General features: G+C 48.0%; 1 long non-coding RNA gene across 1 annotated transcript; it reads left to right on the top strand.

Annotated features, from left to right (window-relative positions):
* The first annotated feature begins 431 nt into the window (after positions 1 to 431).
* Positions 432 to 17,840, top strand: LOC110311177. The gene is made up of 4 exons (XR_002379929.1): positions 432 to 630; positions 1,245 to 1,385; positions 13,208 to 13,322; positions 17,101 to 17,840. It is a non-coding gene; the product is annotated as an uncharacterized LOC110311177 (long non-coding RNA).
* Positions 17,841 to 25,183: the final 7,343 nt, after the last annotated feature.

Here is a 25,183-nt window from a genome sequence, read left to right as displayed (position 1 = left end):
TGAAATTTAGCCCATGTTAATTTCAGCATGTCTGTCCTACCTGGAACACACGTCTTCCCTCGGCCCTCTCTGTAAGAACTGTGTTCAGAAAAACGGACTAATGTGACTTTGAATTGGTTGGAGAGAGCATCAGCTAGACTTTTATCATACTGGATGTCTGTTAACTGAGAGCAAATTGTGTGTGCTGCTGGCTGGAGGGCACACCGTAGTGGAGAAGCCGAGAGCTAAAAAACAAAACAAAGCAAAGAACCCTACTTGTTTAGGTGCGGGTGGGCTGTCAGAATAAGGGGTTGCGAGAAAAGAGGAAGGAGTAGGAAGCTAGACAGGAATGCAAAGAAGAGGCAGGAGGATGAGGCGAGGCTCGCGGCTGCAGGGAGTGGCCCATTCTGAGGTTGGTTTTGTCACGTGCCTTTGCAGAACCAGCCCATGGAGGGCCATTCTGCTTTGACATGGGCATGGCCCTCTGACAAGGTGACTCTAGAGAATGAGCCTGTCTGCTCCTCCCCCACCCTCTAATGGGCTCTCCTGGGACTGCAGTGCAGAGCCCCTCCCTCCATGAGGAAGTCAGTGCTGTGAGGTGCAGCAGGACACCTGGGACCCAGTGACAGTGACTTGCCATGCGCCCTCTGGGTAAGTTATTTCTTCTCCCTGGCTCCTTCCTCTTTCAGAACTGGAGAGGACTCCTTGTAGCTATAAAGGTTTGATGGTGGTTACTGCAGAACTGCAGTGTGTGTGTGTGTGTGTGTGTGTGTGTGTGTGTGTGTTAGGCTTGCTGTTTAACAGGGTGCTAAGGTGGCAGGGAAGCCATCCTTCCCTTCCCCCTCTAGCTCCACACGTGTGTGTCTCTCATTACTGTCAGGAGGCGTTAAGATGGCCCCATGGAGATGAGAACAAACCCCTTAATTAGGCACTGTTCCCACATCTAGAGAGGGACCAGCCTGGGCCCGGCTGCTCTGGCATTGTGGGGAGCCTAGTTCGTGGGGGCAGGAGGGGGCAGGAGGGGGCAGGAGGGCACAGGAGGGCGCAGGAGGGGGGGCCTGCGGCCAGGGCATCTGAAGGACTCAGCAGGTTTACACTTCGCTGACCTGATGGATGAATGGGGCCCTGTCCACCCACATGGGGTCTGGAATCTTCAATTACGGCAATTACATCAACAGGTCGGAAGGGCAGCACTTTCCACTGAAGAGGTTCAGGGCTTTAAAGAAAAATCCTAAAGCCACCGTTTTCCCTGTTTTCTTTTAAAGGGACGAGGCCGATCAAAGACGACCCCCATCTCCAGTCTAATTGGGCCATAGGTAATAAAGAAAGACACGGCGGAGTTTTCTGTGAGGGATGGCTGCCGTACGCTCGCTCACCTCTGGACTCCTGGTTCCTCTCCTATTCAGGTTTGTGTTTGTAGACCCTGGTTTCCCATGCTTTGCACTCCGCACCTTTCTGAGGATAAGACCTGGAGCCTTCCCCTCTGAATCTCCCAGCATGCATCGCAGTACAATCAGGATGCCTCTGGACTGAGGTCAGAAGGATGGATGCCATAGAAAGGTCATTTTAGTCTTTCTGATCATGTTTTCCCCTTCAGTAAAATCAGCATATTACTGTCTACCTGTCTTTGCTACAGTCCCAAAGGGTCCAACTGCAACCACATACCCCAACTAATCCAGCATTTTCTTTTTTCTCAGACACCTGTTAGGTAGTTAAACTCTAGGGAGGTTCTTGCCTCAGCAGCAAATGGGTGTTCCCTGAGAATTTGCTAGAAGTGTAGCTCTTGGGCCTCACTCTAGGTAAGTAGGAATCTGCCTCTTACTTACCAAGCTCTCCAGGAAAACTGTGGACACATTAAAACCTAAAGAGGGCTTTTGTGGACTGAAATTTGACACACTGAACATGAGGGACCCGGTGGGAGGGAGCCTGTAGCTCATTTTCATCTGAAAATGAAGATTTATTCTTTCCTACATGAGGGATGCTTTGAGGCCCAGAATGAAGCAGTTTATCATTGCAAAGGTATTTCATCCAGCTAGTGGATCATTCAGTTGACGGGCATTTGCTGAACAGCACTGTAAGGAAGGCTTGAGGCTTGTGAAATATATTCTCTGCTTAGGAACAACTTGAAGAGGTCCCCTTGAAGTTCAGAAGAACTCCAACAAAGTGCAGCGAGCATAGGGCTTCCCTGAGGAAGAAGTAAATAGCTTCTATCAGAGTGAATGCGGCCAAGCAGATCCTCCTAGGCGGAGGGCAACACAAGCAAAGGCGCTGTAGTTTTTAAGAGGGGGAAGGCAGCACACCTGAGCCCCAGGGTCTCACGGGAACCAGCAGAACCATAGCACATTTGCACACAGCTTGATCAGTGAATCCACCACACCTTGACTGTTAAATCCAATGAGAGTGGTTGTCCTGGGTTAGTTCTGTGGCGATAGCTGTCTGGTTTACTTTAGGTCTGGCCCTTCATCGGAGCCTTTCGTATGCAAGGTACTATTATGTGTATTGTACTGTTAATGTATTTAAGAGGCATATTCCTTCAAACTCCTCATGGAGTCTCATGGCTGAGGTTTATTGGTGGTTTCATATTCTACTTCTTGAGAATTTTAAGATCATGCTAAGCTGGGTGTGGTGGCACATGACTTTAGTCCAGCACTTGGGCAGCAGAGGCAGTCGGTTCTCTGAGTTTGGAGCCAGCCTGGTCTATAGAGTGAGTTCCAGGACAGCCAGGGCTAAACAGAGAAACCCTGTCTCAGAAAACAAAACAAAACAACCAAAACAACCCTCCCCTCCCCCAAATCTTGAAGATTAGGGAAATAAGGGAATAGGCCACCAGATATGTTATTAATGGGTGTGGACTTTTTGAAAAAGCGTGGGATTATCCCCATGTTAACTGGGCATTGTGCTATAAACGTGTGTTGCTTGTCTTCAAAGCTGTCGTGTAGAAACATGGGAGGTTTGCCTCAGTCTCTCTCCCCTAGCATCCCCTAGCAGTGGGATGTGTGTGGCTGCCAGCCATAGGACAAGGGACAGAAATGGAGATGCCATGTGGATACAAAAAAAAGGACTTCTTAGGTGCCCCCTACAAGGTAGCTTGCACACCGGATCAACCAAGAGTATAAGGAGCATATCTCCTGAAGGGCTAATGTGATGTGGAGTCTTTGGTCACAGCCAGTGAGACAGGGAGTGGGTGCATCCATGTGGCTGCATGAAGATGCAAAGTCACTTCCTGTTCTAAGTGTCAGGGGCAGCATGAGTAGAAACCAAGGCCTGCAAGGAGTGACCAGAGGGTGAGCTCTTGGTGGCTCCTCCAGGCCACCATGGGTCTTGGTTCCTTGTGGAATGCGGTCATAGCAAAGACTGAGGTATCAGGACTTCTTGGTAGTTGAGGACAGCAGTGTGTGCTGTGTAGCCAGGTTCTTCTTGCTTAGTTCTCAGTGACTGAGCTAAAGGCAAGGACTTTGTTTTGCTTGTTTTGCTTGGATAGCACCCTTGGATGCTGAGTTAAAATTTAACCAAACTTGCAAATAAGGGTTATCTGTCCATCTCTGGCTTGGACATCAGGGCAAAGGCTTCTTTCTTCACCACTGCCCTCAGCGTGCACCCTCTCTATTTGGACGCAGAGTGAGGTGTTTCCCTGTCATTGACTCCTGTCAGTATATAGGGACATAGGTGAACAGTGTTTAAGTAACCCAGGACCTTGAGCTCCAAGTGGATCTTTGCTGTGAATGTGGCAAGCAGCACAATGCCATAGACAGAGCCAGAGATTAGGAACCAGGCCTGGCTGGATTAAGATATGAGTCTCTCATCTGGCAGGGTGCTTGGACGTTGCTTTCCCACCACTGAAGGCGTGATCTGCCCTGGCTGCATCACGAAGACTGAAGGAGACAGGACAGTCCCTCAGTCATTAGGTAGCTAAGAATCTTGGTGTGACCCAGCCTCCCAAGGGCCTAGGGCTAGAGAAGCAGCTGCCTCTTCTGTTCATGAAGCTATGTCAGCGTCAGAGCTGAGAACAGGAGAATCTAGCTTAGACCTCACATCAGCTGAAGAAAGAAACTGAAGACAGGAAGGTTCCACCCTGTAGCCCCATGGCCACATATCTATCCTTAGAAATGTGTATGTAGGGGCTGGTGAGATGGCTCAGCAGGTAAGAGCACCCGACTGCTCTTCCAAAGGTCCTTAGTTCAAATCCCAGCAACCACATGGTGGCTCACAACCATCCTTAACAAGATCTGACTCCCTCTTCTGGTGTGTCTGAAGACAGCTACAGTGTACTTACATGTAATAAATAAATAAATCTTAAAAAAAAAAGAAATGTGTGTGTATGCATATATGTGCATGTGTCTATTCAATTATGACATACTTATTGGGTTTACACATTCCAGTTTCAGGAGAGCCAACCCCCTTTTCTGGCATCTGAAGGCACCAGAAACACAAAGGATGCACAGACACACATGCAGGCAAAAACACCCATACACATAAAACAAAAACAAATAAATCAGTTGGCTTTACACAGCTGTTCTGAGAGCCCTCCCTGTATGTAGGATGTCTTATTATAGTCAGGATGGACTAGGTAACGCTGTAACAACAAACAGTCCCCAAATCTTCGTGGCTGGAGGCAACACACACCCATTCCTCAGGGTTTTGCTCTTCAGTAAAGAACCTGCTGACACCTGCTCTTTTGACCTACACCCACCCACTCACTCTAGCTCGCAGAAACAGCTGCAGCAGGGGAAGAGAGGGTGGAGGGTCCTGCATCTGCTAGGAAGTGATACCTGCTGCTTCATGCTTCATCGGCCAGAGGATGTCAGATTGCCACACCCAACTTCAACAGGCAAGGAGTAGCAGACTCCTCTGGGAAATGAGATAGGGAAATACCGAGAGCCCTATGATCGATACCACTGAAAGCAGCAGTCTTTACATCCAACCTCTGATGCCTTTTTTTTTTCCCCTGAGCTTTAGAAGAAATGGAGGCTGAGTCGGTCTTGCCCATTCACCTGATTTGTAAATGGGAGAGGTGGGGTTTCATCTGGAAAGTCTGACTGCAAAGTCTGTCACCCATGATCCCTTGTCTAACAAGTGGCTGTATTCATGACAGGAGACGGTAGAGGATGGATGGCAAATGTGCTTCAGAGGTGTCAGTGGCTGGGTGCCACAGCCTTCGAGAGAAGCCCTGCTGGAGGAGGCGACTCTCATCTCTAGATCTTGAAGAGGCCACATTTGGATCCTGAGAGATGTTTATTCTTTCAGTTCTTACCCCACCCCCACCCATCAGTGTGAGAACCAACTCTAAAGTTCGGTTAGTCCATCCATCCATACTCTTGGCTTACTGCCCTCTGGCAGGAGAAGCCTGGAGGGCTGGGGCCTTACAAGGAAGCTCTCTGGACTGGGCTTGACCAGGGAGCTTTCCTGGAATGTGCCCTAGGGAGAAATCAGATACAAGGGCCAAGTAGGAACTGGGGTTGATTACAGAGTTAGTGCAGGACCCCTCCTTTCCTCTATGCCTCCCTCCCTCCCTTCATTTCTCTTCCTGTTCGCCCCTCTCTTTTCCTCCCTGCCTCCCTCTTTTTCTCAGCCCTCTTGTCTGTTTAGGCTGGTGCAGAGTCTGTGTGTATGGAGATGGAGTTGGGGTAGGAAGATAGGTGTGGGGGAAAATGGTTGAAGCGAGGAGAGGAGGAAAAGTTTTGGTCCCTGGGGTCTTATAGGGAAAGGTCTTGAGTGTTTGGCTAGAAACTCAAGGAGAAACCTCCACAGGGAGGCTGTGATCCCATGGAGGAGTGTGCGTAACTGGAGGAAAAGAAAATAAGCCTCCCACAAGGTGTGCAGCCTGTGGGTCATGGGGGAGTGCCAGGCTGCCGCTCAGGCTCATGCTGATGAGTCAGGAACAGAACATTTGCCAGCTTGCTGCAGCCTGAAGGCTGCTGCCTGGGGCTGGCCCTGTGCACCTGGCCTCACCCACAGCTGGGCTCCAGCAAGCTTCTTGCCCTCCCCTTTCCTCCAGGAGCCATGTTTGGGAGGGCAACTGGAACAGAAGCCAGGGTTTTTGGCCTCCTCTCTGGCTTCCTCCCCGACTCAGAGTTGGGGAGAATTTGAGGGTCGGGGATACACCAGTGCTTCCGTGATGGTTTGGATACCTGGGGAGTAAGAGGAGCTCGGGGCCACCCTTGTATACACTCAACAGCTGGCCACACATGTGGCCCTTCCGAGTTCATCAGCTGCCAATGTTAGGGTTCAAGAATCGCTGAAGGAAGATCCCCCCAGACTCAAATAGTATGTAAAAGCAAAGAGCATTTGTTCTGCAGAAATTACCAGCATGCAAGGGTCAACCATTCATCAAAAGAGGTGACCCTCAGAGGGACTCTGAGGTCCCCTTTATAGACAGGGCTAGGGGAATTTTCCAGAAGGGTTAGGTAAATTCTATTATGATTGGTAGGGAGCAAGGCAGTGACATGAGTGAAATTCTGATTGGCTGCTACGTTAGTTCTATTACAACGGCTGAGACCTTGAAGAGTTTCAGAGGCCGGCTCAGTTCTGGCTTTGTTGTCTACTCCAGCTCTGAGTCCCAGAAGCTGACTCAGCTCTAGATCATTTTCCCTAAATCGGGGGCCATCAGTGACTAAAGGGACCATCGGCAGTGGCTCCCTCTGAGGACCCCAGATTGCATCCCTGGGAATTGAAACTTTTTTCAATTTGCTGAGGTTTTTTGGACTTCTCACCAACAAAGAGCCTGACTAATGTTCCTCAACTAGGAACACTGTTGTGTGTACCTTTCTGGAACCCACACACAACACTATGCAATTCTTTTTCAACCCTTTATCTTGCTTCTCTTCCATACTGTTGGAGAATATCAGCACACCTCAGAAGGCATGTAGGCCAGCAGTTGCTAAGCCCAGTGGATCATCACCCAGGAAGCTCTTAAAAACATGGTCTCTAAGCTCGGGATGAGGCTCAGCGGGTAGGGTACTTACACTCCTAAGTTGGGCACATTGGTCAATACATGTAACCCTAGCCCTCAGGAGGTAGGTGCAACTATATACTGAGTTCAAGATTTCAAGATCAGAGAAAGAGGGAGGGAGGGAAGGAGGGAGGGAGGCGGGGGGGAGAGAGAGAGAGAGAGAGAGAGAGAGAGAGAGAGAGAGAGAGAGAGAGAGAGAGGAGAGATTCTCAGCCTTGGTTCTCAGTTCTGACTTCTCATCCCTGGGCAGGAACTGATTTTGCAGGTCTCATGCCCTGTGGGCCATCCCTTGGGAGGTCACAGTGGGGACGAAGTGTGTTAACGGCTTGGTCTTGGCAACAAACTTTCCATGTGGATTTATGGCTTGCATTAAGGGCTAGTGCTCCAGACCTGCTGAGAGAACCAGCATTGCCCCTCCATCTCATCTCTGCAGGTTGCCTGGATGCAGGCCTCCCGCAAGGAACCAGTTTCTGTACTGGACTGCAGCCAATCCATGAAGGGGAAGGAGCCTATCACTGGGTTGGCCACAGTGTCCTTCTGGATGCCTCCTTTAATGTGGTAAATCAGAAATGGGGCCCCCAGGGCTTTAGTCTGTTTGGCTTTGAGGAAATATTGCCAGTCCTACCTCTGTCCAGGCCTGGCTATAGGGGAGGGAGGGTGGATTTTGTATGGGCTGAGACTAGTGTCTGCATGGGTACATAGATACTTTTCTTTTCTTTTCTTTTCTTTTCTTTTCTTTTCTTTTCTTTTCTTTTCTTTTCTTTCTTTCTTTCTCTCTCTCTCTCTCTCTCTCTCTCTCTCTCTCTCTTTCTTTCTTCCTTTCTTTCTTTCTTTCTTTCTTTCTTCCTCTATTCCTTTATTTTTGAGACAGGATCTCATTATGTAGCTCTGGTTGTTTGGAACTCACTATGTAGGCCAGGCTGGACTGAAACTCACAGAGCCTACCTCTGTCTGCTTCCCAAGTGCTGGGATTAAAGGCATGCACCACTATGCCTGGGTTCATTTTCACGTATTAATTTTCAGCACTTTATAAAAAGAGAGTACCAGCTTTGCTCCAGATACCCAGGTCTTTGATCTATAGGACTTGAAGGCCTGGCAGGCAGAGAATGATGGGTAAGCCTTCTGCACCCATTGACATACAGAATTCAGAGGGGGTGTAGCTCTGAGGATCTGTGGACCTCAAATTGTGTGTATGCATGAGTATGTACACATGTCTATTACTTGGTGTGTGTATGTGTGTGTGTGTGTGTGTGTCCTCTATACCCTGCCTCTGCTTCTATGGATTCAACCATGGCTAGAAAATATTTGAAATCTGATCTGAATGTGTACCAATTTTTCCCTGCCTTTATTATTTCCTAACGATATAGTATAAATATCATTTATTTATTTATTTTTAAAGATTTATTTATTTATATATACGAGTACACTGTAGCTGTCTTTAGGCACACCAGAAGAGAGCATCGGATCCCATTACAGATGGTTGTGAGCCACCATGAGGTTGCTGGGAATTGAACTCAGGATCTCTGGAAGACTAGTCAGTGCTCTTAACCATGGAGCCATCTCTCCAGCCCATAAATATCATTTATATAATAGTCATACAGTATGAGGTACTGTAAGTAAGCTAGAGACACCTGAAAGAGGATGTACTTAGGCTTTATGCAAATTCTATGCCATTTAAATAATTCATACATTTCTCTTTTGAGACAGGAGGTTGCTATCTGAGTTGGTCTCAAGTGCCTGGGTTCAAGCCCCTGCTTTTGGAACAGTGGGATTCCAGCCACCCACTGCTCCTGTGTCTTTTTATATAAGGAACTTGAACACCCACAGATGTTGATACCAATCTCCTGCAAACACCAAGCGATGGCATTTAAAAGCCAATCTAGCAAATGGGGTCAAATGTTACCATAATGTCACATGGGCTCAACAGCTATAGACATTCCCTGTATTTTATTTTTGGTATTTTAAATATATTTGGTTTAATTATTTTCTATGTTTTACTGTGTTTTAAAATTTGCTTCCACAAAAAAAAAACCAAAAAACAAAAAAACATGTAAAGGGCGCTGGGCATGGTGACTCACACCTTTGACCCCAGAACTCGGGAGGTAGAGGCAGGTAGATGTCTGTGGGTTTGAGGCCGGCCAACCTGATCTACAAAGCAGGTTCTAGCACCTCCAAGGCTACAATGAAAAACAAACAAAAACCACAGAGGGTATGTGGCTTGTTCAAAGACACAGAGCAAGCTAACATTTGGAAGCCGGGTCAAGGAGAGTCTCACCTGCCGCATCCGACAGTCTCTGGACTTGACTCAACTGAAATGCCAGTTCTCGAGAGCAATGGTCATGGGCCTCAATTTCTCATGCTCTCCCTCCTCGCTCTGTGACAGACAGAAGTGGATTGTTTTTTCACTTGACCTGTGCTGCTCCTGCTGGATGGTAAGTGCCATGGGGACAGCTTCTCATTCCCAGCTGTACCCCGAGGGCACATAGTTACTGAAAAGAATGAGCCACAGAGGGAACCACACACACACACCTACGGACACGGACACACACGGACACACAGATGCCAATATGCCTCTCCTCTATTCTCTTTTAAAGTTTGATTGCTCTGTGTGCCATGCAGATGTGAGGAGCAAGGACTGAGAGGGCCTCTGGCAGGGAAGCATGATGTCTCTGGAAAGGATGCTGGGAATACTGGAGGGTGGCCCTTCCCGGCCACCCACCCACAAAGGCTCTTTTGGGAGAGAACGAAGCTCTTGCAAGCAGGTGTCATGGGGATCTCAGAGATGGGGCAGAGAGAGAACAGGAATGAGAGTGGAAAGTACTATCTCTCCAGAAACAAAAAAGCCCTTTAGGGTCACCGGATATGTCTGTCTGCCCTGGGCCAGTGCTAAGCTTCCCTCTTCTTATTGTGGACGAGCATCAACAACACAGATCTGACCTGCATCTGCTCCTGACGCACAGCTGTGGGAAGTGGGGGCAGGAGGGCATGGGAGCCACAAGCAGGGCAGGCTTACGGCCAATGTGTGCATTAACCAAGGCATTGCTTTTTCAATACCCATCTCATCTGGTACTCAAAACTCACAAAGCGCGAAGACAAAAGTCAACGGGTGTATTATGAGTCATACCGGTCTTTTCTCTCTCCTCCCTCTCCCTAAATTCGTCTAGTTGTCCCTGCTGATATTCTCACTTCTCAGGATGACTCAGACAGAAGGTTTAAGCATTCACAAGCAGCTGTGTGTGGCACAGGGTTCCACATATGCTGCTTGTACCCTGCCTGCTCTGATCATTTAATGTTCTCCTCCCAGGAGAGTCTGTGACAGTGTCTGTGGTTGGCTTCTCTCTTTTTGCCTCCATAGTGTTCTCCCATGTGCTGGGGAACATGCCTTTAGTATCCGAGGAGTCAGGCTCCAGCATTTTGGAGGAGTCTTTTGTTGTCATAGTAACAGGGAGTATCGAGGCATGATGGGATATGAAGGAAAGTGAGCCCTGTGCATTGCTACCGCTAACCACAATGCAATTCCACCTCTGAAATCTGGCTGGTCTCGCCAAGATTGGCTACAAAAGTAAAATGCAAACTAGACTTTGAAGAGTTAATTGTAAAATGTAAACCATCTTATTTAATACTTTTTTTAAAAAAAGAACTGATTGCAAGTCAAATTGTATTTTAAATATATCAGCAATACAAAATATGTGACAAATCAATTGCATCTGTTCTTGCTTTTGTAATATGTAGAAACTATATGATTCTAAATGCTGGAGGTGGTGTAGGTGAGTCCGTGCATTCATGTGTACATGCGTGAGTGTGTGCAGGTGTGTATCCAACACACTTCCATTGAGCTAGGCTCCTCTAGAGACTTGGTACAACTGAAGGTGAGGAGCTGGTGGGGCAGGAAGGATTAGCAAGAACAGCTGCCTTCATCTATAAATCCAGGACACAGGACTGATGTGTCCAGGGCCCGTGGGTACTACCATCAGACCAAGGGACACCTCCAGTTTCATCACTCCATATTTAAAAAAAAAAAAAAAAAAAAAAAAACACCTAGAGAAATGGCTGAGTGAAATTTCTGCGTACAGGGAACCTTCCTAGCCAGGGCAGCCTCCTCCCTTCAGCCCTTTCTAGAATAGGTAATGGCCCAAGGAAAAATGGCCCAGCAGGAGCTCACTGGCACTAAAGACTCACGTTGTCCAGAGCCCTCTCTCTAGTTGTCCAGACAGGGGCCTGTGATCTTTCTTGGCCTCTTCTCCGTGGGCCTGAAGAAGCCAGAGTCAGCCCTGAGGGAGGCTTGAGGAGCCTGCAGGCTGGGCTCAGTAGCCTCAGCCCCTAAATCATTCATGCAGGGGTGGGACAGGCCAGGCGGCACGAAGGGGATTTTCATAGATTATATTGAAAGAATTACAATGGTGCGGGAAAGTAACCAGGTTCCCACAGTGTCCGGTCACTCCTGTGGGGGCTGTGGGAGCCGGGTCTGCCTGCCTCTTTCTCTCTGAGCAGCAGCACACACAGTTTTTTAATAATTAAGTAACTTTAATTGTCCTGGGAAAGCTTAGCTTGCCTTGGGGCATGCTGCACAAACTCATAATGTTACCAAGAGAGATTAACAAATGAGGACTGAGAAATGATTCTCTTTTGAAAAAGCGCCTCACTGTTAAGCCTTATTATTCAAAGTTTAGAACCTCATTTATCTGCTTGGGGGGGGGGGGGCAGGGGACAAGGGACAGACACCCAAGACCCAGAAACTAATGCATATGAAATTAAAACTCCATGCCTCTGCAATGCAGTCTAAAGAACATCAGACAGGAAAATGTTGCCATTTATTGATTGCATTCCGGTGACTGAGGGAAAATCCAAGACAGAAGAATTAATAAATAATAGCATTAATAAAAATCCATTCTTCTCTAGTGCATCCGTTGCTTAGAAGAGATCTCACCTTAGCGTTTGGGAGTAACTTTTTCTCTCTGGTTCTTTTAAAGAAAATTATTCTAAATTCTGTGATACCACCAGTGTGATTGGCACACGAACATGCAGTAAATAATTGATGAACAAATGAGCACAGCAATGAAAGGAGGAAGGACCTCAGGAAAAAAAAAAAAAAAGGATTGTCCTCCCACAAATATGCATGGTCAATATGAAGGATAAGCAACAGGAGAGTATTGCAGTTCGCACACAAGGTTGCCCAGGCTGGGAGACAGGACATCAATCGTGTGTCACACTAGCGGTGACACAGCTGGGGAGGAAGGGTGGAGAAGCTGGAAAATTAGGGTAAGAGGTCTGAATGTCTAATTAATAGCCCCTAATAGTTTGATTCCCCTCGACTGCAGCTATTCCCTAATCAAATCCTAGTCACCCTGTGGCACGGCCCTGGAGTTTCCTTCCGTTCACATCATAAGTATTTGTATCCTAAATGGTAAGTTTCCCAGTTTTCGTGAGCATGGGTGCAGGCTCTGCTTCTCAATAGTCAATCTATACTGACTGGCTGTGCTCATGATCCAAGGACCATGGAGCTACACGGGTAGTTCTCAACCTGTGGGTCCTGACCCCTTTGAGGGGGTGTCAAATGACCCTTTCACGGGAGATCGTCAGAAAACACGGATATTTATTTTAATTTATGATTCCTAAAAGTAACAACATTACAGTTAGGGAGTAGCAATCTGTAATTGCTGCTTCAAAAGAATTCTGAAAATCATTTTATGGTGGTGGGGGGAGGCAGTCATCACCAGAGCCTGAGGAACTGTGTGAAAGGGTTGCCGCATTAGGAAGGTTGAGAATCCAATTAGATGGACAGAGGCTTTGGCTTTGAATCTGGAGTTTCAAGTATTCCCTTCTCTCTGAGCCTCTGTTTCCTTATCTATGAGATGGGCATGGAGAGGTGGACTCTGGTGTGTGTATGTGTGTGTGTGTGTGTGTGTGTGTATGCTGTGTACGTGTGAAAGACAGCAGTAGAAGTTTCTGGTAGAGTTTTCCAGGGACCTCTATGGGGAGGTCATTTTGAGGGGTACTTCTTTCCTTCTATCACCAGAAGCTTCAGGTCTACCCCAGTTCTCACTCTGTGGGCCTCAGATACGGCTCAGGTGGCCCCTCCTTGTGAGTACTAGAGTAGGAGCCAAGAAGCCATTTGTCCTATAGTGTCACCTTGACCCTGCACAGATGTCCTTGCCTGACATTGCCGTCCCGGCCTGCCCGTCAATGTTCACAGAGAGTCAGGTGGCTTAAACAAGGAGAATGGCTGATAACACTCGGGGTCTATATGTGTCACAACTAGGGAAAGTCATTGTCTTCCAGGTTCTTTGTGCTCTTGTGTCACCTAAGGGCCTTCAGGGAGCCACAGCAGAGCTCTACGCATCTGGAAACCAAGGCTGTGAGGATTGACGCGCCTGGTACCAGGAAAAGCTCCCAGGTGCGTGGCTGGCTGAGCTCTGCAAGGTGAGCTGACTGATGCTGAGCACCTGTCAGGGAGAGCAGTTTCTGAAAAGAACTAGTATTGCTACTAACGACCCCAGCCGTCCAACCCACTCCCAGCATTAGCTATTATAAAGAGTGTGTGTGTGTGTGTTTCCTTTATCAAAATGGTGGCAACTCACGCAGAAGGGCTGCTGCATGGTCATTTCATAACTCCTATACTTGTTACGGGGACGCTCCGTACAGGAACACAGAGAGCAGTGCCAGTCATTGTAAATTTCTTCTTTTGTTAAATTTTTACATTTTATTTTATGTGCATTGGCGTTTTGCCTGCATGTACTTCTGTGTGAGAGTGTCAGATCTTGGAGGTGCTGATAGTTGGAAGGACAGAGGTGCCATGTGGGTGCTGGGATTTGAACCCTAGTCTTCTTGAATAGCAGTCAGTGCTCTAAGCTGCTGAGCCATCTCTCTAGGTTCTTTCTCTCTAGCCCCACACCAATCTTGGTACATGGCCCATTAGCATTTCCTTTTATTTAACCGTTAATTTTTTCTTTTTTCTTTTATGTGTATGGGTATTTTACCTGCATGTTTGGATATGTACCACATGTGTTTATCCAGGCCAGAAGGCATTGGATCCCCTGGGACTGTTGTGAGATACTATGTGGGTACTGAGAACTGAACTTGGGTCTTCTGGAAGAGCAGCCAATGCTCTTAACCACTGAGCCATCTGCCCAGTTTCCCAAAATGATTAGCCCAGGTTGGCATTGGACTCATGATCCTCCTGCCTCCATCTTCTGGCATATCCTATCAGTGTGCTACAACAACTGGCTCAATTTTTTTGCCTACTGATAGACCTTGGGTGGTTTTGAGTTTGTTTGTTTGTTTGCCTGTTTGCTTGTTCATTGTTTTAATGACAAACTTGACATTATCTGTCACTGTAATCTGGTGCAGTGAAGATTGTGGGGGACAGAACTTTGAGGGGTAAATGTTTCTGTCCTTAGTTTGCTAATTAATTGTTTGACTTTGGGCAAGTGTCACTGCCATTGTGGGCTTTGGTTTCTGTCAGACGGGACCACTGAGCCCTGCCTATTGTCTAGTGTCCCTCATAAGATTCCTGTCTCTTATCCCCTGAGACTCCCCAAGTCCCAGATGTAGTGGGGGCACCACCGAAAGGGACAGTCCCAGCTACAGCTGTGGGTGGGGCAGCCCGGCTGGGTGATGGGGTAAGCCTCTCTCCTTGCTCAGCTCTGTGATGCAACGCTGGATTCAGACAAGTTTGGCCTTGCTTTCCCCTGGGTCCAGCATGATTCAAGGCCTGTAGCGTGGCTTCTCTACTAGCTGATGAGCTCCAGACACCTCTCTTGGCAATAGTCTTAACGAGGTCTCTGGGAATGTCTGGTTACTCATGTGTTTTGCAAGGGCAGCAAGAGCTGAGAGAGAAGGAGGCAGCTAGCGTGGCTTCCTTCCTGAGTTAATGACTTCAGCCTCGTGAATGACTCATCCGTTCTGTGCCCAGGAGAGCTGGGTGGTTGAGCTGGGGCTGGGGTGGCAGGAAGATGGGTGACGCCAGAGGTGGGGGCGTGTCCTCATCCTCCTTGCATGGCTTTGGGTCTTGATGCTCTCTTTAAGGGTGTCAGAATGAGGCTAGGTGTCCTACTCAGACACCTCTCTCCGCTGTCTACTCAGGGGTCACACACTTCCTCTCTAGTCTTAGCTTCAGTCATGCAGGAAAAAGCTAAGTGCTTCGGGAGGAATCCAACTGGAGAGGGCCGAGTGCCTGTTGTCTGATTAGGTACATTCTGCTCTGTACCTAAGAGGGCCTTTTTCACATTAACCTTTCACCCAGAGAACTGGGATAAGAACTACATTCAGGTGAACTACAGAAGAACTACTTCTTCGAGGGATGTCCACACTACCTGGCTGGCTTCTTCACCCCTCATATCTCAGCCTATTGTAGACTCCAGCACCAATGGGAGCGGGACTGTATATACCTGCTTTAGAGCAGCGTGTGAAGCCTCGTTCTGTTGTTCTTTCCTTAAGGGTGCATCTGCCAGGCCTGCTGCTGGCCCTGCTCCCTGTCTTCCAGTGGGCGTTAGTTATCGTCAGTGGCACGAGGACATGCCCATGTTGTCATATCCCTATAAGCTGCATGTGGGCCTCACATAGTAGCTCTCCCTGTCCCCTGTCCCCTGTCCCCAAAGTCCTAAGATGTGCCTGTTTAGTCTGGGGACGGGTTCTCCTGGTTCCTCTTCCCCTAGGTTAATGTTGAATTCTCCCTGAACATTTAGACCCTCTGAGAAAAATGGTTCCCTTCCTATTAGCTCTTTACTGGGACTTGTGACATCCCACAGTCTGTCAAGGATGGAAAGGACACCATGTTATTGCTGAATAGGTTGCTATGCCAGGCAAGCCCATCTTACTCTTAAAACTGAAACTGCTCTTGCTTTGTCTCCAGTCACTCACAGGACAGAGCCTGGAGAGTGCAAACCTCATCAGGTATAAGCAGATCTGTGGCTCCATCAGTGTCCCTCCCCAAACATGAAGACTGCAATAGTATTGCAGAAACCGTCCCATAAGAAAGAAATCTTCGGGGATTCAGGACAAGGCATCCTGCTTGGGCTTTCTCTAGGGCTATCCCCAAAGAATGACTTTATATGTTCAGAGTGGACAAGGGAGACTCTAGCCAGGAGGTAGGGAAGCAGGCCTCTACTGAACGGGAAGTGAAAAACGAGAAGCCTAGGGCTCAGTATAAGGTGTCCTGAAGAATGACACCCCCATCTGAGCCTTGGGTCTGGGCAACTGCCTCTTCTGCTTCCTGTCCCCCAACATTCTAAGGAACCGAACCAACATGTGTGTTTTCTGAGACGAGGGGAAAGTCAGTGCATTGCACACTAGGGTCACCACGCTGGCTGGTTCAGAGAGTGCCCCCCTCCCAAGCTTTTTAATCTTTTCTGTTCTGTTCTCGATTCCCCCCACCCCCTTTCCCCTTTGCTGTGCTTTTAAACACCAAATTACTGCAATCACAGGGCATGGGTGGCATTTTTCTCTTTAGAAATCCTTTTCCAGGCAAGTACGCAAAAGATGTTTTCATACTTTGGGCTGAAAGGGAGGAGAAGGATAAAAAAGGCTTAGTTCCCAAGTTGAGTATTTCTCTGAAAACAGCCTTGTGAATGTGAATGCTTGGCCTGTCAGCAGGCTTACTTCAGAGAATCATGGCATCCTGCCTGCTGAGCCTGAAGACCTGACAAGCTGGCAAGGGTGTGTGTGTGTGTGTGTGTGCGTGCGTGCGCGCGCGCGTGTGCGGGGGAGTCCCGATGGCTAAGCAAAGGGGATCTGAGAAGGGCAGGAAAGCTGTGTGCCACATGATGGGACAACAGGGAGCACTTGCCAAAAGAACTGGGTACAATCTCATAAAAAGGGGCTTCCTCAGACTCAAATTGTACAAAGTAAAGGCATAGGCAAAGCCAGATGCCAGCCCACGGATACCGTCAGGACTGCTCTGCAGGAGCACGTAGGCACTGTCACATAGGTATTTAAACCAGCTGGTGAAGCGCATCTGTGCCAACATCCTCTAACAGTGGTGACTTACAAAGAAATGGCCCTGTGCAGGCTGCTTTGCTGAACCTAATTTCCCTTCCACCAAGGGACTGGGAGCGGGGAGGGACAGAGGTAGCAAATACTTCTGGAAAACCACCAAAGAACTGCAGAGCAAACTGCTGGGTCTTACAGGGGAAGTGGGGGTGGGGGCTGAGTCAGATTTGCTATCCTATCCACAGGTGGGAGGTAGCTTATCGTTTCTGTATGACAGAGCACAACACAGGATCCATGCTGATGAAGAGCTAGACCCAAACCAAAAGGAGTGTGAATGGTCATCTTTCTAAATTGTACTTCAAACACACCAGGTGACCGTGGCTGAAAACTTTCACTGTGTCTGCAGTTTCCAGGAAAGCCCCCTTACTGCCCCCCCCCCGACCCCCTTACTTGATCTTGCTCTAGGATTCATTCTTGACTGGAGAGAGTGCCAGTCACACTGTTGGTCTTTTAGCCTGTTGAGTGGTGATTTCTATTATCTATTTGCTTGTTTGGAGACAGGGTCTCACACTGTTAACTCTAGCTGGCCAGGAACTCAGAGCAATCCTCCTGCATCAGTTTCCCAGTGCTTGGATTTCATGCATGATTCAAAGCATAGCTGTTTGTTTGTTTGTTTGTTTGTTTGTTTTCTCTAGTCATCAGTGCCTCTTGCCATGCAGAGGGGGCTAAGGAAGGCTCAGGAAGCTGACGGGGCCTGCCCCAGGCCTCAGTCCTACCTGATGAAGGAGCTGAGCCTGGAGTGCAGCTCAATTAGCCATGGAGATGAGGCTCTTTTCATAGAGTCCAGCATGACCTGGGACTGAATTAGCCTCAATAGGCATGCCGCCATGTCAGGAGAGGGAGGGATTCCAGGGGGAAAGGTCCAAGAAGAGGCAGATTCTTCCTTCCTCTCTCCAAAGACAGTAAAGGCAGTCTGCCTCTCTGTACTGTGTGAGAGATGATTGTCACAGAAGGTGAAACTTGTCTAAGGCAGGCAGAATAATAGCACTGAACACACATTTTTTTTCTTCCCCTCCCCCTCCCCCTCCCCCCTCCTCCTCTTCTTCTTCTTGTTTTTGTTTGTTTGTTTTGTTTTGTTTTGTTTTTTCAAGACAGGGTTTCTCTGTGTAGCCCTGGCTGTCCTGGAGCTCACTTTGTAGATCAGGATGGCCTCGAACTCAGAAATCCGCCTGCCTCTGCCTCCCAAGTGCTGGGATTAAAGGCGTGTGCCACCATGCCCAGCCCTCCTCCTTTTTGAGACAGAGACTTTCTATGTAGTCCTAGTTGACCTGGAGCCTGTTCTGTATATCAGTGTTATATATATGATATACTACATACTATATATTAATATATTATATTTACATATAATATCTGCAATATATGTTATATATGTAAAATATAAAATTATATATAATATAATGAATTATTATACCATATGTTATATTATAATACATTTATATATTCGGCAATAGTATATATTAGTGTTCAATATATAATATGTATTATACTATATTAGTGTTTTACACACACACACACACACACACACACACACACTAGTGTTGCTTCAAGCTGTTAATTTGTAGTAATATGCCACAGAAGCGATAGGGTGTGAACAGAAGGTTAGTGCCAGGAGAATCCAAGGTGTAGTATGGGAGCACAGGTGTAGTCTGTGCCCTAGACTCCCAAGACAGAGCCCTGGTATCAGGATCCTGCCATCTCTCTCTTCCTGCAGCCAGGAGGCAGCTCAGCAGCCTGAAGACCATACCAGCATCTTGCCTTGAGGTGACAACACACAGGGTTCTGGCTCTGACCCGTGTGAGAGTGACACTCGCTCTTGAACATATTCAAGAGGACAGAAGCCTTTAGGTTAACACTTTCCTCTTTCATTTATGGGTCGGACAGCTCTCGGGTAAATTTCTCAGAGTTCTTCAGAAGTTCTCAAGGTACCAGGCCCTGCTTCTCCGCGCCTGCCCCTGACCCCCCAGGGTAGCTGCTCAGCAACTATTCCTCACATGTCTCTTCTCTGTTTCAGTCCCATACTTCTTCACTTCTGAGCCTGGGATTGACCCAGAACAAACATCTGTATGCGAGCCTTTGTCTCTAGGCCAGAAGCAGAGGAAACTGCTAAAGCAGCATAACAGCAGCCCGTGTGGTGCTTGCTCAGGAGGGCACCCCAGTCTCCAGAGCTGAAAGGAGCATCTGAGGGGCGGTGTTGTTGGTGCCCTGAGACACTCATGGACTGTGGCATAAACACACCTCTGTCCTCAGATGCCGGCAGAGTCTCCAAGGATACTTTCGGTTTAGTTTGGAGATGACCGATAAAATCGCAGGGCTGGTTTTGAGGCCCCTGGCTCCCAGTTCTTTAGTTGCTTGAGTCCAGCCTCCCTCAGAGGCAGCCAGTGGTCCGATCATTCAGAACAGATGTTCTCCTGATGAACTTAATTGCATCATTAGCAGCCCGGCTACAAAATGGGCGATTGGAGAACTGCCGGGAAGTGGGGAGCCTCCAGGGCAGCTGTTCCTGGGGCTGGCTGAGCATGCCTTTGCAGTGGGTCCTTCCTGTCTCCCCCCTCCGCCCCCCCCGCACTGGCCTCTCCAATTCTGAGCCTTTCTCACCAGCCAGAACGAGAACAGATGGAAACAGACATCATGGGCATCTCCAGCTGATGTGGATTTCACAGCGGGCAGAAGACTAAGGAGAGCAGACAGCATAGCCCCTTCCCACGGCCACTTGGGAGGCCATACTGTCCAGCTGTCCACTCTCACTTATGTGGAAAGGACGTAGGACTTGAGACTTTGGGGTCCACTGGTGTCGGGATGGGGGGCAGGGAATGCAGAAGCTAGAAACACAGTACTCCAGAGCGTTGCATTTAAGCCTGAGTTCCAGAGAGGCGTGGGGATGTCGGGGAGCAGTGCTTTGGCCAGATCAGCACTCAGTTCCAGCCTTACCGTTCAGCTCATTGCTTACAAGGCTTGACTCCTCACTAACCCCCACTAATGTTCCTTCTTCAGCCCGCATTGGCTGCTCACTGGCCTTTACCCTTTTCTGTCACCCAAACCTCCACTGTGCTCCCTGGATGTCACCATCCTCTAAAACTGTCTGAGCCTGGCTTGTTGATTGTCTCATGTCTGTGTCAATGGAAACTGATGGTGTTATGCCAGTTTCTTCAGTACTTGGCCATGTTTTTTCACCGTGCAGGGATGACACTGTCTTGGCTCCCTAGTTCCTACAGACATGCATGGTTCTGTTTTGTTCCTTTAATATATGTCCAAAAGCCAGTATCAAATGTTCTTCCCGAAGACCAGAATGAACTCAGTCTACTGAAACAAAGCACTCACGAGCCGGCCGCTCAAGTCACATTTATTCCTCACGGTTCTGGAGGCTGGGGAGCCCAAGATCAAGGTGACACCCTGTGTTGCAACTGGTAGGGGCTCTTCCAGGGTTACAGAGAGCTACTGTCTCACTGTGTCCTGACAGGATCGAGGGGGACTTCAGCTGCTCCCTCTTCTGGAAGGCCCTGATTCCCCATCCCAGGGGCTCCCTCCTCATAACCTCATACGCACCTAACTAGGAGTCCTCCACAAATGCCAGGAGACTAGGATCAGGCTTCAGTCTATGAGAAAGAGCAGAAGCATCCAGTTACTAAAGCCCCTAGCTTATAATGGTAACAGCCTCTGAATTCAACTGTTAGTCTGCCAAAGCGACACCTTTGTAACGTCTTCTGTGTGACAGGTGGTACCCGGGGCTTGGGAAATGTCAAGGATGAGTGACCCAGACCCTGTCAGCTGCTGCTGCAATGCATCCTCAGTAGCAGGATAGGATTTATTCAGGAGAGAGGCATGCTACTGAAGGCTGCCTCGGGTTCTGTTCTGCCACCCACTCCAGGCAATCTTGAGAGAGTCTTGGGAGGTCACCATGTACGAGCTAAGATGCCACTTCAGCTTCTAGCTGGTCTGTTTATAGTATTATTCACTCTTAGACAATATAGCCTTATACGATTATTAATAAATACAATACAATTATGCTATTTTAGTTGTTTGAGACAGAGTCTCACATATTCCGTGCTAGCCTCTAACTCGATACATAGCTGAGGATGGCCTTGAACTTTTAATTCTTCTGCTCTGCCTCCCTGGTGCTGGGATTACATTGTGTACTGTGCATACCGTCTGATCACCTGTCAAACCCAGGGCTTCAGTCATGCATTCTGGAGGGCATCCAGCCTGAAGCATTCAGAGCTTCCAAACTCGCAGTCCATAAGGCCTATACATCTATTGGATGGTGATGATATGGGTATACAGCAGGGCTTGTGATGACCAACACAGCAGCTCCTGGACACACACAGCCTACTAATGTTTGCTTAAATTAGTTAGAGTGTAATAGAATTAATAAACCCACTGATCAGAATCAGCTGCATCTGTGCAGCTCAGTAGCCACTGGGCCATCCTCAGAGTGTTGATACTCTGAGGCCTTTTTTGGGTCACCCACAACAGCTGTCCAATGAGTTTCAGGGCATGCCCAGGGACAATCACAATACATAGACGTCTCCATGCCAGGGGCCAGAGTTGGCAGACTGAAGAGGAAACCCTCATGGCCACCTTTCCTCCTTCTCTCAGACTTTCCTGGTCTGTCCATATAGCAGTGGGCCTAGAGAGACAAGAGACCCAGGCTCTTGTCTATGTGTAAAGTCTGCCCAGAACTTAAGGACGTAACTGGACTATGTCTGCTTCAATAAAAATCGTTTATGCTGCTATTAATCACATCACTCAGGAGGCAGAGGCAGGCAGATCTCTGCGAGTTCAAGGCCAGCCTGGGCTACAGAGCAAGCTCCAGGACAGCCAGGGCTACAAAGAGAGAGACCCTGTCTCAAGAAATCAACCAACAAAACAAAATCTTTTCCCGTAGCAGTGATCAGTAGAGGCAGCTGGTGTGCTCTCTGGCTCTTGTTGCAGATGCCAATTAAACTGCTCAAATCGATCTGGCAGCAGCGTGTTCTCACTACCCACCCCAATATTCTGGGTTCCTGAATGAAAGATACACACACAAGCAGTCTTATATTTTAATATGCCTTAAACAGTTCAATGGCAGGGCCACTCCAAGACCTCCATGTGGCTAATACCTCCCCTCCGATATTCCTGAGTTATTACTGTTTTGTTCCTTTAATATATGTCCAAAAGCCAGTATCAAATGTTCTTCCCGAAGACCAGCATGAACTCAGTCTACTGAAACAAAGCACTCAAGAGCCAGCCACTCAATTACTTACTAAAATCATATTCCAGTTTTGCTGCCCTAGACCCAGTGGGGGTGGGGGAGCCCCCTGGGGCCACTCCTCCCCTGACTCTTACATGCAGGCTATGTTCTCTCTTCTGCACCTCTCAGGCCTGGTCTTTACTCCCTTTCTGGCATGGTGGCTCTGTCTTTTCTTCCTCCTTTGGTACCCTTACCCAGGAATCCTAAAGTCCTGCCTCTGTCTCCCTACCCAGCCATTGGCTGCTGGTAACTTTATTTACCAATCAAAACCAACTGGGGGCAGAGACCCTCTGAGTCTTACATGCAAATTCTCATGCAATTGCGGGGGGGGGGGGCTCAATTAACATAATAAAGCATTAGATCAAATCCATAATGGTGTCTGTCTTTACATTTGGATGTTGGTTAAATCAGGCCTCTGACTTCCTCCTGTGGAAGGTGGACGTGGTGCTGAGGGGGACACAGAGATACTCTGTGAGGATCTGTTTCCTTCTCTTAAAGAAAGTCTGTGGTGGAGAGGCAGCTCACATCATTTTACCATGTAGAGTGTGGTCAGCCCTGTAAGTGGGGCCCCATGGACAAGTGTCAGTGGGAAGAGATACAGCCTCATCAGGCACCTTGCCAAGAGCCTTTAGAACACCTCCCCCCCTGGTTGGGTTGCATGATCTTCTCCCAGAGGTCTTCCCTCAGGTCCTCATGGATGTGAATGGCCTTGCTAACTGTCATTTCACAGGCAAGTGGGGAGGCCCACTTCTCACTCTCTACCCCAGCCTCAAGTTGATTCCTTGCTGGGGTCAGCAGAGAGAAACCACTTATCATGGTCTCTGTGAATGCAGACCATTGAAAAGGCTATGAACAGGTTGGTCTAGATTCTCACACTTGGGGAAACTGAGGAAGGAAAGCAACCCCCTTTGAGGCCCTATGAAGCAAAGTAGGGGCTTAGCGTGCCCTACAAACCCTGGAGTCTGCGATCTTGTATTTGTAGCATCTGAAGAACAGAGAAGGAGGGGGTCCTGCTGCCTGCCGCACATTCTCTGAGGTGATCTGTCAAGGGAGGGAAGAAAAAAAAAAAACATCAGTGAACAAGCTATCCATTCTTGTCTGCACCATTTTCCCACGTTGGGAGCAGACTGCAATGAAAAATTTAGATTTTTTTCCTTTCATGTCTCCTTTCACGGGACTGTGGACAAAATGCCTTTCTTCTCCCCCCCTTTTCTTTGGCGGGATCCCGACCAAAGCTGCAGAAAAAGAATCTTTTAAAGACATATATATCTACCTATCCATATACATTCAGCTCCCGACAGTGGCTGAGAATTGCAGTGCCTCTTAATTACTCAGGAAGTGACAGGGTCAAGAGGTGTCTGCGAGCTGCCTTGTGGTTCTGGGCATTGATTTTTCAACATTGTCGCTGCTGTAGTACAGAGAGACAGCCCATGGGGTTTTGTCCACTGTTTGAATTTCTCCTTTTCTTCCTTCCTTTCTCTCTCTCTCTCTCTCTCTCTCTCTCTCTCTCTCTCTCACACACACACACACACACACACACATGAAAAGAAACTTCTGGCATTCTGGGCATTGGTTATAAATTCATAAAAGCAGAACATCGTTGTGGTCGACTGACCCACTGTAATTGCCACTTGGGCACTGGGAGAAGAGGCCACAGATTTGAGGTTCCCTCAACTCTGGTCCCCTACCCTACCCTCTTTCCTGTACCTCTCTTTATTTTTTCCTATTGTCTTTGGTTTTTCCAAGGAAAAGTGACAATTAAAAAAAAAAAGAGCCGGGCGTGGTGGCGCACGCCTTTAATCCCAGCACTCGGGAGGCAGAGGCAGGCGGATTTCTGAGTTCGAGGCCAGCCTGGTCTACAAAGTGAGTGCCAGGACAGCCAGGGCTACACAGAGAAACCCTGTCTCGAAAAACCAAAAAAAAAAAAAAAAAAGAATGCCCACAAAGAGTAGCTAGCTGTCCTTATGTGAGTTGTACCCCTCCTTAGTCACACTTTTGAGACAGATGGCAGCTTTAGCTTATTTGATATTCTTTTGTTTTGTTTTTGTTTTTGTTTTTCGAGACAGGGTTTCTCTGTGTAGCCCCGGCTGTTCTGGAACTCACTTTGTAGACCAGGCTGGCCTCGAACTCAGAGATCCGCCTGCCTCTGCCTCCCAAAAAAAAAGGCGTGAGCCACTACTGCCCAGCTATCTTATTTGAGAGAGTTGAAGTTTGTAACCATGGTCATCAGTTATAATCCAAAAAACAAAAACAAAAACAAACAAACAAAATAGCAAAGAACAAAACCACCAACAACAACAAAACAAAACAAAAAACCAAAAAATAGAACTGAAGGTGTTTTTGGAAACTGTTGATCCAAGTATGGGTAGCTCCAGGGACCGGTCTCATTAAATCATATTTTGACTTAACAGGGCCAGAGCCAGGGTGTCCCAAAGCTCAGTAGTTCCCAGGGTGTGCTTGAGTCTTTGGTTCTTTAGTAAGAACTGCAGAGAGTGATTATGCCCTCAGAGTGGAGATGTGGCTAATTCTCTGTCTGGTTGTAGGGGAGCATTTCACACCACTGCCAAGTCATAGCAAATGTTAGTAAGTCTCGCTAAGAATGGGAGTCTGAGCCAACAGCGTGAAGAAAGGTCTCCAGTTCTTCACTTCCCAGATGTGTTTAGTGTGCAGATGGGCAAGGACTCTCCAGTGCGTCTGTGAAGGAATCTGGGACACTGTGCCTTCTTTTTCTTCCTTTACCCACGAGACCCTGAGTAGTGCAAAGGTTTCATGAAAAGAAGGCTGAAGAATCATTCTGAGGCCGAGGAGACGGCTCAGTGGTGGTTCAGGACACTGGCTACTCTTGCAGAGGGACAGGGCTAGATTCCCAGCACCCACAGGGAAGCTTACAGCCACCTGTACAAGGAGATTTAACACCTTCTGATCACTGAAGGCATCAGGCATGAATGTGGTACATGGACATACAAAAATGTAAAACACTCATAAAATAAAAGAATCTTAAGGAAGGCAGAGAGAGAGAGAGAGAGAGAGAGAGAGAGAGA

This window comes from Mus caroli, chromosome 16 (genome assembly GCF_900094665.2).
Source record: "Mus caroli chromosome 16, CAROLI_EIJ_v1.1, whole genome shotgun sequence".
In the NCBI taxonomy this organism is placed as follows: domain Eukaryota; kingdom Metazoa; phylum Chordata; class Mammalia; order Rodentia; family Muridae; genus Mus; species Mus caroli.
The sequence above is the reverse complement of the archived record's forward strand: the minus strand, read 5'-3'. Positions and strand labels throughout refer to the sequence as shown.